Source organism: Diorhabda carinulata, chromosome 2 (genome assembly GCF_026250575.1).
Source record: "Diorhabda carinulata isolate Delta chromosome 2, icDioCari1.1, whole genome shotgun sequence".
Lineage (NCBI taxonomy): Eukaryota > Metazoa > Arthropoda > Insecta > Coleoptera > Chrysomelidae > Diorhabda > Diorhabda carinulata.
In genome coordinates this window covers 2,346,772-2,359,755 of record NC_079461.1, presented here as the reverse complement: position 1 = coordinate 2,359,755, position 12,984 = coordinate 2,346,772, and the positions used below count along the sequence as shown (strand labels likewise).

The 12,984-nt window shown below is 31.7% G+C and overlaps 1 protein-coding gene across 3 annotated transcripts in view; it reads left to right on the top strand.

Annotated features, from left to right (window-relative positions):
• The window catches only part of LOC130890673 (UNC93-like protein), a 95,657-nt gene that overhangs the window by 7,252 nt on the left and 75,421 nt on the right, over positions 1 to 12,984 (top strand). Inside the window, exon 1 of one of the 3 annotated variants that reach the window (XM_057794890.1) lies at positions 7,108 to 7,479. The exons of the other annotated variants lie outside the window; for them this stretch is intronic. The gene's annotated coding sequence lies outside the window, so the exon portion shown is untranslated. Of the gene's footprint in view, positions 1 to 7,107; positions 7,480 to 12,984 lie in introns of those variants that run through there. 3 annotated transcript variants of the gene reach the window in all.

The following is a 12,984-nucleotide window of genomic DNA, read 5'->3' as shown; positions in this document are numbered from 1 at the left end:
AAATAAGTTTATAATCTGCTGATATTACGTTTTATTTTGCTTAGGAATTTTTTATACGTTTCCTCATCCATTCTCGACTAATTTTTCTATGTTTTCCCATCAAATTCTCCAGCTAAACTGTCAATCGGATTCCAAAAATTAAGGTAGCAGCAGATATAATTATTGCCACTGATGCACTGACCATTTTGTTCTTGTTTATTTTACCTAGTTTTGTTATTTTCATTTTCAAACTGCCCACAAACTATTAAATATAGTTTGAGGTTAGGAAATGTTGTATTGGCAACCATGATGCAATGACAAGTGACATGTAATATTCGTCTATGTAATATCTTGCATGTTGTCTTGCGGCCTTTATGCACGGGAAAATTCAATTATAAATCATTTTTTTTTCAAGTTGATGTAACTGTTTTTTGGCTTCAAAATATCAAATGGCGGTCCATGAAATGTGCATGCAAATCAATACAATCGAGTTCCAAAAGAAAACGTTTCTGTCCAAGATTTGTTGTTTCTCTTTCTTCGTGACCAGGTCCGTACTAGCATTTTAGAAGTGTTGTATGTATGTTGTTGAAAAATATAAGTATAAGGTTAATATCCAAACTGCAATTGTCGCTTGGTTCATCTAACCTCAAAATTTTGACTTTATCTTCTTATTGAAAACGGATTTAAACTATTTTATCTGGGATTTGGAAACATGATGCCCACGTCTTGAAAATCAGCAATGGAAATAACGTTCATTTTTGTTTTCTATATGTTGTTTTGTTAAAATTATTCGCAGTGGATGTTTTTGACTATTTTTATCAAGATTTGAAGTAGAAATATATAAAAAAATATGGAATTTCGGAATTGAATATTGACTTTTGGATATATCGAATTAAACAATGAGATACATATTTCAAATTTTGTGAAAGTCACGACTGTGTACCGTGGAGTCAGTACTAAGAAAAAGTTACTTAATGTTTAATTTGGCATTCTTAGATAAAGAAAATGCAAATCTTTATATATTCGCTTATATTACGTTGAATTAATTCAGTAAATTAGTAAACTGAATTCTTGAAATATTTTTATACAGTTTGGCCTGTTAGTAATTATCTCAAAACATCTAGGAATCTACAAATTATTCATAAAATCAAAAGAAGAACATAATTGATGGTAAGTGTTAACTTCTGCTCTACATTTGACTGGAATCTGTCTTAGATATCGCAGTATTTAGTAGCTGCACCGAACATATTGGATCCAGTCAAATTTTTTTGTGGTTTCCTTGTATTCTTCGCTGCAGCCATTGAATCTTCCATCTCCGACACTCCTTCATCTACTTGAGATAGAATCTCCTCGAAAATTCCAGACTTTCGTTTCCTTTTGATTTAGTTTTGCTTTTATTTTAACATTTATTTTATTCGTTTCGGTTGCTTTATTTTTTTCCTTTTAACTGTTCAATATTTGCCTTGACTTTTTCTAACTGGATAATAGCTGGCACAGGTGGAATGCTCTCCACCTTTTGGAGGAAAACTAATGCTCAGATGGACTTCAATAAATGTTGTAGGCATTAAATAAACTGAAAAAAATGTCTAAATTTAATTTTTTGCAGTTGAAAATTGTCTTTTCAAAACGAATAAAACGATCTTTCCCAAGTATATTCGTAGATTCCATAAATAGATTCACGAAAACAGAAGAATTTGACTATTATTGAATGACGATTGCCAAGTTTTTGAGTTAATGTGATATAAACAATTCCGCCAAAAGTTATCACCCTAATTTTTCACAGTAGCTCTGTATTGGGGTACTGCACAAGACAAGACAAATCAATCTTCTTCGAAAATCATATTTTTTCGACCCACTTTAACTGGACTATAAAATTTCTACCGAAAACGAAATTTGACGTTCGGAAATTTTGACAAGACTCTCGTTGTGAGTTATGAGTCGCAATCAGCTGATAAGGGATCTATCCGATCCAAAAAATCCTATGGAAACTAATATATTAAGTAAAATAAAGCACAGAAATACTTAAGTATGCATAAGCAACTTTTCAATTTAGTCCAATTTGATTATTTGAAAAATTAAAGATTTGCCATAGTTTTTATCACAAGAAATGCCAAGTTATGTGATAAAAAAATGTTTATGTACAGAAATTCATGTCCTAACAATGATTCCAATGATACCAAAACGGTAATAGTAATCAAAACGTATTTATTTGTACATTTTTTTTACTACAACATTCAACATATCTTGTAATAACCCAATAAAGTCTCTAAACATATTCAAAGTGACGTTCTGATTCAAGTATTTCAATTCAGTTCACATTTAAACAACAAAGAGTTTGAATGTAACCAATTTTGGAGACGTAGAAGACTAGGTAAGAGGCTATGGCAAACAAGGTCTTCAGAACTTAGTACGTTGAAACAATCAAATACATCAGAAGACTTTTATAGGGCACAGAAATCAAACACTACTAGACTGAGAAAGAAACGAAAGCATGAAGTAGATAACATTAATGATCGGGTGTATATAAGAAACAATGGAACCAACTTATAAGTCGAATGAAAGAGGATAGACCAGTAAAAATAGAAAAAGATAAATCTCCAATTGGAGTAGAGGTCGACCACGAAAGAGGTAGAGTCGGGATGAGGAAGATATCGAAGAAGGAACAGACGTTAGACCTGTTATGGAAGAAATAATAAGTAAAAAAGACTTGCTTGAACATCGAGCATCAGTAAAACACTGAAACGCAAGGTGTGGATGACAGCATGGTCAAAAAAACGTGACCAGTTCAGTTATAACTACCGTATGGATGAAAAAAACATATTCGCACTATCTACAATTCAAAAATTGAAATATAATTAGGAAGTACAGATAATCGGGATGAAAACACTTAATGGTAACTCGTCAAAATATTGGAAACGTTTTATAGTGCATTTAAGTGCATTAATAAGATTAAAGAAAAGAACGATTCAATACACCATCATTCGGATTGTTAATCATCCTTCCGCTTAACTTTATTGAGCTATTGAGTAAGTCTATTCGTCATTCCGTTAGTCTTAGTTTCACATCTTCAATCAAAATGTCAATATGATGTTGTGTTTAGTTTTAAAAATTAGAGACGTGAATTTCTGCAAATAATATTATCTAATGTTGATTTGGCCATATTGAGAAACGTTTATATTTGTTTTATTTTATTATTATTAGATGCAATAACAATTCATATTAAAAGTTTGAGATTGAGGTTAGGTCTTCTGGTTACAATCTTGGAGATTTAAAAATATGTTAAAACGATAAACTTTTGGTCAATTTAGTTATGAAATTTTGTATATTGTCCATAAAATAAGGTTCCCAAGGAGGTGCGGAATTCTGTTATGAGGCGAGACTGGCCTGTAGCTTGACTTTCTTTCTCCCAGTTCCCGCCCCGGTGAACTCCCCTTCCGGACATTAATTCCCATAAGAAGCCCCGGTGAGTTGTCAAGAACGATCATTTTTGTCTTAGTAGCCGTGGAAGATGAGGCTTCAATTTGATTTTCCCCCCAACTTTGTTCGATGTACAAAAAATGCTCCCACTCTGGACATTGATTCACAAATGTGTGAGATGTATGTGTTGAGTGTACAACGTGTGCGCAAATAGTGCAGAGAATTCAAAGATGGACGTACAGATTTAGATGGAATAGTGTCTCACACCCCCCTTACAGCCCAGACTTAGTCCCCAGTGATTACCATTAAAAAAAAACACTTGGGAGGGTCGCTTTGGCAGACTTCAACGACTCAGGCATAAAGAAGATGGTACAGCGCGTGTAAAAATGTATTCAGGATATTCTAGGCTTCCCAAATATTTATTATTCAATGACAATAACATGTTTTTCATTGTGAAAATTCGTTGGGAACCTTCTATTTCATAAACAAGTCTCCTATATATAAGAATAGACGATTAACAACTACTGGATGAATAAAAAATATGTCCCAAAAAAGATACGGCAATTTAAAGGTCAGTATAAACTTACTGCTGCACAAAAAAGCTTTGATAGCTGCAGAAATTGATTATCATAAGTGTGTGAGATGTGATAACAAAAACGACAATAACTGGAGATTTTGTCTCTTTAAGCAAAGACAGTTAAGTCGGTGGGGTCATTTACTAAGAAAGGAAAATTCGACACCGGTGAAGAAGAGTGTGGGGCACAAAACTAGGCACAAATAAAAGAAGAGGAAGACCGGAAGTGACATAAGATAAAGTAATCGACACTGTACTTGATAAAACGGAGTTTTGAAATCAATTCACGCGGGCACCTTCACCAATCTTTCAAATAGTCACTACACTAAGAAGTTAGATAATTTAAAAACCAAACATAGTCTTATATTCTAATTCATATATTTTTTATTAATATTAATAACGACCTACTGTGTAGAAAAAGGCAAAAACCTCAATAAAACTGAAAATTTTTGAAAGAATTGGACATAATTGGAATTGGAAATAATATTGAAATATATTTTGTTGAATCTCCAATAAAATTATGACATATTGGCGAATTCTGTGCAATTATTCATATAATTTTTTCTCTTAACGTTTTAAAAAAATGTTATTTGCTTTTTTGTACTATTTTTTTAACTATAAAGTGATGATTATGACAGCAGTCAGTTGTCAAAATGTCAAAATGAAATTGTTATTCAGGTCCACCAACCCACTACGTAAAATTATCAATCAATCGTTGAAGAATGGAATCAATTCTCACATGAGTGCTAGACTAACGTTCTGCTAATACCTAACCAGAGAAAATTATATTCAACTTTTGTTCTAATACATAATTGCCAACCTCACCGTTACATTCTTAGAGTTTACCAACCTTAAAAAAAACCTTCGTGGTTATCAGCTCTTACAGGCTTGCGAAAGGGTCATGAAAGGTGTACAAGCGTTCGGGACGACCAATACAAAATATGATTGCCTTAAAGAGGTCAAAAATCTTAATACAGAAGTTGTAGTAGACAATATTTAGAGATTTTGATTGGCCAGAACTCACCAGACATCGTTGAGTCAAACGTTGGCTACGTTCATGTTTATGGAAACATTGAAGTCGAATTTTATACACAGATAGTCGCTGAGCCAGAAGTTCTGAGTGGAGCCTGTTGTTTGACACTAATTTTTAATAAGATTTTTGTTGGTCTGATATTTTTTTATCGTTTTCTGTCTTTCGTAAATCTGTTACTTCCATAGATATCTATTTCATATATTTATGAGAGTCCCAAACGTATGTATCATATTTCTAAACCATAAGTAGTAAATTATTAATCACGAAAGTACATTGTGTGCTGGTATACACACCTGCAGATACTGGAAACAGTTGAAGGTCTCCACAAGTGTTATTTGAACAAAGAGACTGAAGCTCTAAATTGCTAAAATATATAATATACTGATTGACAAAAATAAATATTCAATTCTTCTAGTTTTATTTTTGAGATTTTTGTAGTAGCTGCGGTGATTCTTCAGTTATTTTGAATAAAGAATTAGTAAATTTTAAAGCCTTTTAGACTCCAGAAAAGTACCAAGAATACCTCAAAGTGACCCGGCTAAGTGAGGTGATGCATTACATTGCAATGTCATCGGACGTAGACTCAAGAAGTCAAAGTTACCAATCCAGAGAATCTGGACATCGTAGAGCAACCATAGAATGACGAAATCGTCGATTGGGGCTCTTAGCAGCATTCAGGCTTTCGCAAATCATTGATTAACAATACTGGGTGCTACTGAGCATCGTCGAAGTCATCTGCTGGAATATACAAAGAGACCAGGTCACCTTCAAAGCATAAAAAGAGAAAAACAGGAACTACAATTTGATTAGAAGGGTCATGTATAGTAAAATGTGATTATAGAATTGAGTGCTATGGGATTTGGTAGCAGACCAGCGTTAGTTTGCATTGAATGGAATAAGACAACTCTATGGTGGGTTTGTAGTATCCTCCATAGACATTAACAGCGTTGTTGAAGATGAATTTGAAGAAGGTTTTAATGGAATACATCGAGTTATTAAATGAAGCTGAGAATTGTTGAAATTGGGTGAACAAATTTGGTTGTTTATCTTTTTTAGTTGATCTGAAGACAACTCTTTGCTACGTTCAGGATGCAGTGGAGTCGCACAACACTAAATAAAAACTTTGGAGGATTTGTAGTATCCTCCATAGATATTAACGGCGTTGTTGAAGATGAATTTGAAGAAGGTTTTAATGGAATACATCAAGTTATTCAATGAAGCTGAGAATTGTTGAAATTGGGTGAACAAATTTGGTTGTTTATCTTTTTTAGTTGATCTGAAGACAACTCTTTGCTACGTTCAGGATGTAGTGGAGTCGCACAACACTAAATAAAAACTTTGGAGGGTTTGTAGTATCCTCCATAGACATTAACAGCGTTGTTGAAGATGAATTTGAAGAAGGTTTTAATGGAATACATCAAATTATTCAATGAAGCTGAGAATTGTTGAAATTGGGTGAACAAATTTGGTTTGGTGTTTGTCGATCAGAAAGAGAATTAGTGGGAGGTCATCTTCAGAGCGTAAAAGGTGACGTGGAGAAAAGCCGTAACCACAATTTGATTAGGAGCGCCATGTGCAAACTTGTTTGGCTTTGGTTGCATTATGAGAATTCAATGGTACGTTCGGGATTTAAGATTGATCAACAACACACCGTTAACTTAATAAAAATTTGTAGCATTCCAGATAAAGTTGGAGGAGTTTATACTGAAATACTTCAAGAAGAACGACCACGTTATCATATTTGAATTTGGGTGCATCAATAAAAATGTTTTCAATGAGCGAACTTTCTCAGAAGGTTATTTAATGAAGTTGAGAGTTATAGAAATTAGATGTGGTTGTTTATCTTAATTTTAGCTCGGACTTTTGTTATGATCCTCGTATACGTATTTTCTATTTTTATTCAAGATATCGAATTGGAATTTGAAATAATGGAATAGTTAATTTTTTCGCATAAAATTATGACAAAAATAAAAATATTTTTTCGGTTGAATATGATATCCAAAAACAAACAAAAGCTAATAAATCTCAAGATGTTATCTCTTCTCAAATAAATGACGTACTATATCAAATCTCGAAAATCAATGTAAGACAATTAGTTGCCGTATCAGAGGCACGTGAACCTCCTGTCTAAAAGCTGGTCGCAGGAAAAAGTTTCTGCAGTTCGTCCACCACTCTCTTTCATCGGTGGTTCTCTTGTCAGTACCCACGTCGCTCTTGGACGTCGAAGATACCCAAAGCAACCACAGTATTTAGCGAAAAGGTGGTTTCGGTTTCGGTACACTTCGTTGCGGTTAAACCTGGGTTTATTACTGTTGAAAACGGCTGTTGACCGTGGTTCGTGTGTGACTTATTTCGTCGGGCAACTATACCAAGGAAAATTCACTAAGAGTTTAGCGCCTGGAAGAAAACGGTAATTGTCGAGAAAATAGGTCCTTGCGTGGGACTAGAAGAAGGCTAATACTTTCCATAGTTTTATGTAAGTTTTTTATAATATAATTATTCGTTTTAGCGCGTTAAATATCACAAATCATTTATTTATATTTATCATATATTTTACGTACTTTTCGATTCAGGATTCCTAATATTGATTAATTAAATTTGGAAATTAATAGAGCCCCTATGTTTCTCTATAAATTGAGATTGAAAACTATTTTTTTTAATATAAAAATATTTAAAAATAGTAGTAAGATAACATAAAAATTCACTTTTATTATTTTGATCGCCGTATCCAACGTTTTTTAACTATAATTATTTTTATGTCGCGTGAGAAGAATACTTCACTAGCCCAAAGCTATAATTATACAGCGATTGACGATTATAACATTCTATTTGAAACTACACAATTTTTTTTGATGATGCATTGGAGATAATTAATTTTTTTTTCGAAATTTTTTCTCGCGCTTTTAAACCCACATATAGTTATCCATTTTCATTCGCCATCTTCTTGTTTCCTCTCTACCTTTTACTAGAATATTTCTAGTCCGGACTTTCCAGAATTGTATACGGGGTGGACAACTAACAACAGCCGTCGATCATATCTCGATATTTGTCAAAAAAACATCGTGGGTGGATAGAACGTGGAAGTTTATTTATTTGGCCACCAGATCTCCAGATAAATCCGATAAATCCACGAAAAAAGATTATGTTCAAGTTGTTTATTGTTAAATTGGTTTATTTAATTCCTTCCCATATAATCCATAATCATTAACCACCTGGCTGTGTGAACTTTCTCTATATTTATTGCTATTAGATTATTATTTCATCCCCTTTACTATTTTTACTATTTCTTTCTTGTTTATTATTGTTTTGTTGAGTAAACTGGAACCATACATCATAAGAAACAAAATATAAAAACAGAAATAAGCTAGCTAAGTGCTAATTTTTGATTATAATAAAATTTGAACGTTATATATTTCGAAATTTGGGCCAACTATTCTCAATAACTTTTTTCGTACGTGTCGCTAAAAAATATTTTGACCAAAAATAGGTTTTGGAAAATATCACGACGAAAATTTTTGTTCGGTTGGACCAAACTTAAAAGAGAGTTTTTTTATCTCTATTTGTGGACACATTGTGTATAATGACTATAAAAAAAACTTGTTCTAAACCAATTAGATTTGTTGGTGAATCAAGTCACGATTCGTTTTCAGTAAATATTTAATAAAATAAAATAAGGTAAAATCCATTAGGAAAACTATAGTCGTTTAATATGAACAATTTGAATGTAATATAAATAATTTTTACCTTGACTCTTGGTCGACATTTCACCTGATTTTTCCTTGAAAATCGTGAAGTATGAATATTATAAACATATAATAAAACAATAATTATCATACTAGGATAGGCTTATAAACGTAAAATTATTTATTAACATTGAACTAAATATGTCCCCATCATAAAATCTGAAAAGAAAAATTACAATGGAATTATTGTACGTGGCATTATATTTACCTTTGGATTTTGTACAGGGTGTCCTGCATAAACACGGTACACCCTGTATAATCGGATATACACATACACATACACCACATAGTGTTGTTTGGTCTAACTTTCTAATTAGTCCCACGACGAGTGCTGGTTCTATTTAAAAAAATGGAGAAATTTGATATTTATGAAGTTAAACTTTGAACACTTTTTATACACACCCTGTATAAAATCAAAAATTTTTCAATATAGATTCTAATACGTCCGACCTTGCTAAGAGCAACCGAATTGAAATCTTTTTCATATCTTTGAGGGTATTCTCCTAAAAAAATAATTTATAAGTGTCTGCAACGGCCAAATTTTTCACAAAAAATTTAATAACTCAAAAAGTATGCATTTTTCCAAAAAAAGTTTTCAGACAAAAGTATACTAAAATATTAAGTAGATTTCAAAAATGTATTAATATGCATGGTATTCTATTTAAAAAAATAAAGAAATTTGATATGTATGAAGGTAAACTTTAAACACTTTTTATACACACCCTGTATAAAATCAAAAATTTTTCAATATAGATTCTAATACGTCCGACCTTGCTAAGAGCAACCGAATTGAAATCTTTTTCATATCTTTGAGGGTATTCTCGTAAAAAAATAATTTATAAGTGTCTGCAACGGCCAAATTTTTCACAAAAAATTTAATAACTCAAAAAGTATGCATTTTTCCAAAAAAAGTTTTCAGACAAAAGTATACTAAAATATTAAGTAGATTTCAAAAATGTATTAATATGCATGGTATTCTATTTAAAAAAATAAAGAAATTTGATATGTATGAAGGTAAACTTTAAACACTTTTTATACACACCCTGTATAAAATCAAAAATTTTTCAATATAGATTCTAATACGTCCGACCTTGCTAAGAGCAACCGAATTGAAATCTTTTTCATATCTTTGAGGGTATTCTCGTAAAAAAATAATTTATAAGTGTCTGCAACGGCCAAATTTTTCACAAAAAATTTAATAACTCAAAAAGTATGCATTTTTCCAAAAAAAGTTTTCAGACAAAAGTATACTAAAATATTAAGTAGATTTCAAAAATGTATTAATATGCATGGTATTCTATTTAAAAAAATAAAGAAATTTGATATGTATGAAGGTAAACTTTAAACACTTTTTATACACACCCTGTATAAAATCAAAAATTTTTCAATATAGATTCTAATACGTCCGACCTTGCTAAGAGCAACCGAATTGAAATCTTTTTCATATCTTTGAGGGTATTCTCGTAAAAAAATAATTTATAAGTGTCTGCAACGGCCAAATTTTTCACAAAAAATTTAATAACTCAAAAAGTATGCATTTTTCCAAAAAAAGTTTTCAGACAAAAGTATACTAAAATATTAAGTAGATTTCAAAAATGTATTAATATGCATGGTATTCTATTTAAAAAAATAAAGAAATTTGATATGTATGAAGGTAAACTTTAAACACTTTTTATACACACCCTGTATAAAATCAAAAATTTTTCAATATAGATTCTAATACGTCCGACCTTGCTAAGAGCAACCGAATTGAAATCTTTTTCATATCTTTGAGGGTATTCTCGTAAAAAAATAATTTATAAGTGTCTGCAACGGCCAAATTTTTCACAAAAAATTTAATAACTCAAAAAGTATGCATTTTTCCAAAAAAAGTTTTCAGACAAAAGTATACTAAAATATTAAGTAGATTTCAAAAATGTATTAATATGCATGGTATTCTATTTAAAAAAATAAAGAAATTTGATATGTATGAAGGTAAACTTTAAACACTTTTTATACACACCCTGTATAAAATCAAAAATTTTTCAATATAGATTCTAATACGTCCGACCTTGCTAAGAGCAACCGAATTGAAATCTTTTTCATATCTTTGAGGGTATTCTCCTAAAAAAATAATTTATAAGTGTCTGCAACGGCCAAATTTTTCACAAAAAATTTAATAACTGAAAAAGTATACATTTTTCCAAAAAAAGTTTTTAGACAAAAGTATACTAAAATTTTAAGTAGATTTCAAAAATGTATTAATATACAGGGTGTTATATTCAAAATAACAAACTTACAGGCAACTTCAGGTAGAACCGGAAGCCGGAAATCTTTGAAAATATTTTACTTAAAAACCCAATCGTAGAAATTTTCAAGATTTTACTACATATTAGTATTTTGCTATATACAGATAGTTTTAACTCGACGTGGGACACCCTTTATACATATTTCGTCCTATCTATGTGCCGTTATTTTACTTCTTTTCCCTCTAGTATACGAGGGCTGCTAGTTAAGTTTTTAAAAACAATTATTTTGCATTAAGATTTATACACTTCGTTTGAACCAATTGTCGAAGTATTTTCTCCATTCCAATTGAGGTACTTCCAAAACGCTTCTGCTTCTTCAGGTGAAGAAAAACGTTGACCTCGTAATTTATTTTTAATCTACGGAATCATTGGGTGCCCAAACAAGAACTGTACCCATCAAATCGATGTTTTGACTATTCAAAACTGTTCTTGTATGTACTGATGCTCGAGATGCTTGGTGCGCGAACAAATTTGGATCGTCTTGGAACACTCATACAGTCGATTTTTCTTTGCACCAATAGATACAAGCATTTTTTAAGCGATTGCCAAATTATGAGGTATCCAATGAGGGCAAAATTTTTGACAGCCAAAAGCTCGTGCAATATTGAAAGTATGCGAATAGAACTAATGCCCAAGTATGCCTCATTTCATTATCTGTCAGTTTTTCTGTAAATCTTGGATGTTTTCTGGCCATTTGGCTGGTTAGCCGGTTCACCAGGTTACAGGAAAACCGCAAACTGCAACACCGACTATCAACGAGGTGGTTTTTGCTAGAGGGTTCCACTTAATAGCGATGGAGGAGTACTCAAGATAGTTTTCAAGGAAGTCTGGTAAGCCGTAGTTTGCTTCAAAAGGTGGAAAGTAAGTTTCTACTTGGTTTTTGAGGAAAGGGGACGTCTATAGTGATCCATGGGGCGAAAATAGTACCAATATTGACATGAATGGTGATGAGTCCCCACTTGTATTGGCAGTACCTGAGAATGTACTGCTCGCAAGACAAGAAATGATTAGGTAAGATGCAGTAGGCGTCGATGGTTACAACTGTCGTTGTTTTTAGATTTTTTTGGTAATCCAAATTTATTTGGCAACAATGTTTACAGCAAAATTCATACGATTCTGCTGCATTATCACCTCTATGGATTCATTTTATTAATAAAGAAAATCTAGTCATTAAAGATTGGATTTAATTCGAAATTAAAAATAATTATAATGCCATTAGGGAGTATGAGGTAGTAAAAACTTTCAAAATTATTAATTAAGATATAAGCAATTTATAATGACTGTTGATTAATTATCTTCTTCCAAGTTTTTCAATCCCAAACCTAATTTGAAGTTAATAAATCAATATATTAAAATGAAATAACAGAATTCTTTTCTTGAATAATTTTTATTCGTTAATTAATTAAATTTTTAGTTGTTTCAGCCCCGTATCGAGGCGCGATCGCCGTTATGTAGACCTCTTGTCAGTCGAATTAAAAGTAGTGGTCAATTGATTTAAAAAAAAAATAATTAATATCGGCATATTAGCATATTAATGTGTTAATATATCATCGGAAATTAACCATACATTGTAAACATTTAAATAGCTTTCGAAATTTTTGTAAATGTGAAAGTAGGTTAATTAATTTTGATTTGTCATTTTATATAACAGTTTCAATCGATAAGCGTGAGGTACCTGCATGTTGATCTGCACTAACTAGAGTCGGAAAATTTACGGGGGCTAGTTGAAAAGTTTTAAACTAAAGATGTTTGTGACATACACATTCGAACACATCAACCGCTTCTTCAGGTGTAGAAAAACGTTGATCTCGCAATTTATAAGAAATAATTAGGTGTCTAACAATGATTCTACGGCGAATCACTCATCAATTCGATGTTTTGACAGTTTAAAAACGTTTTAGTTTGAACTGTTGCGTGAGAGCTTGTATTGTCGTGATGAAGAATGATTCT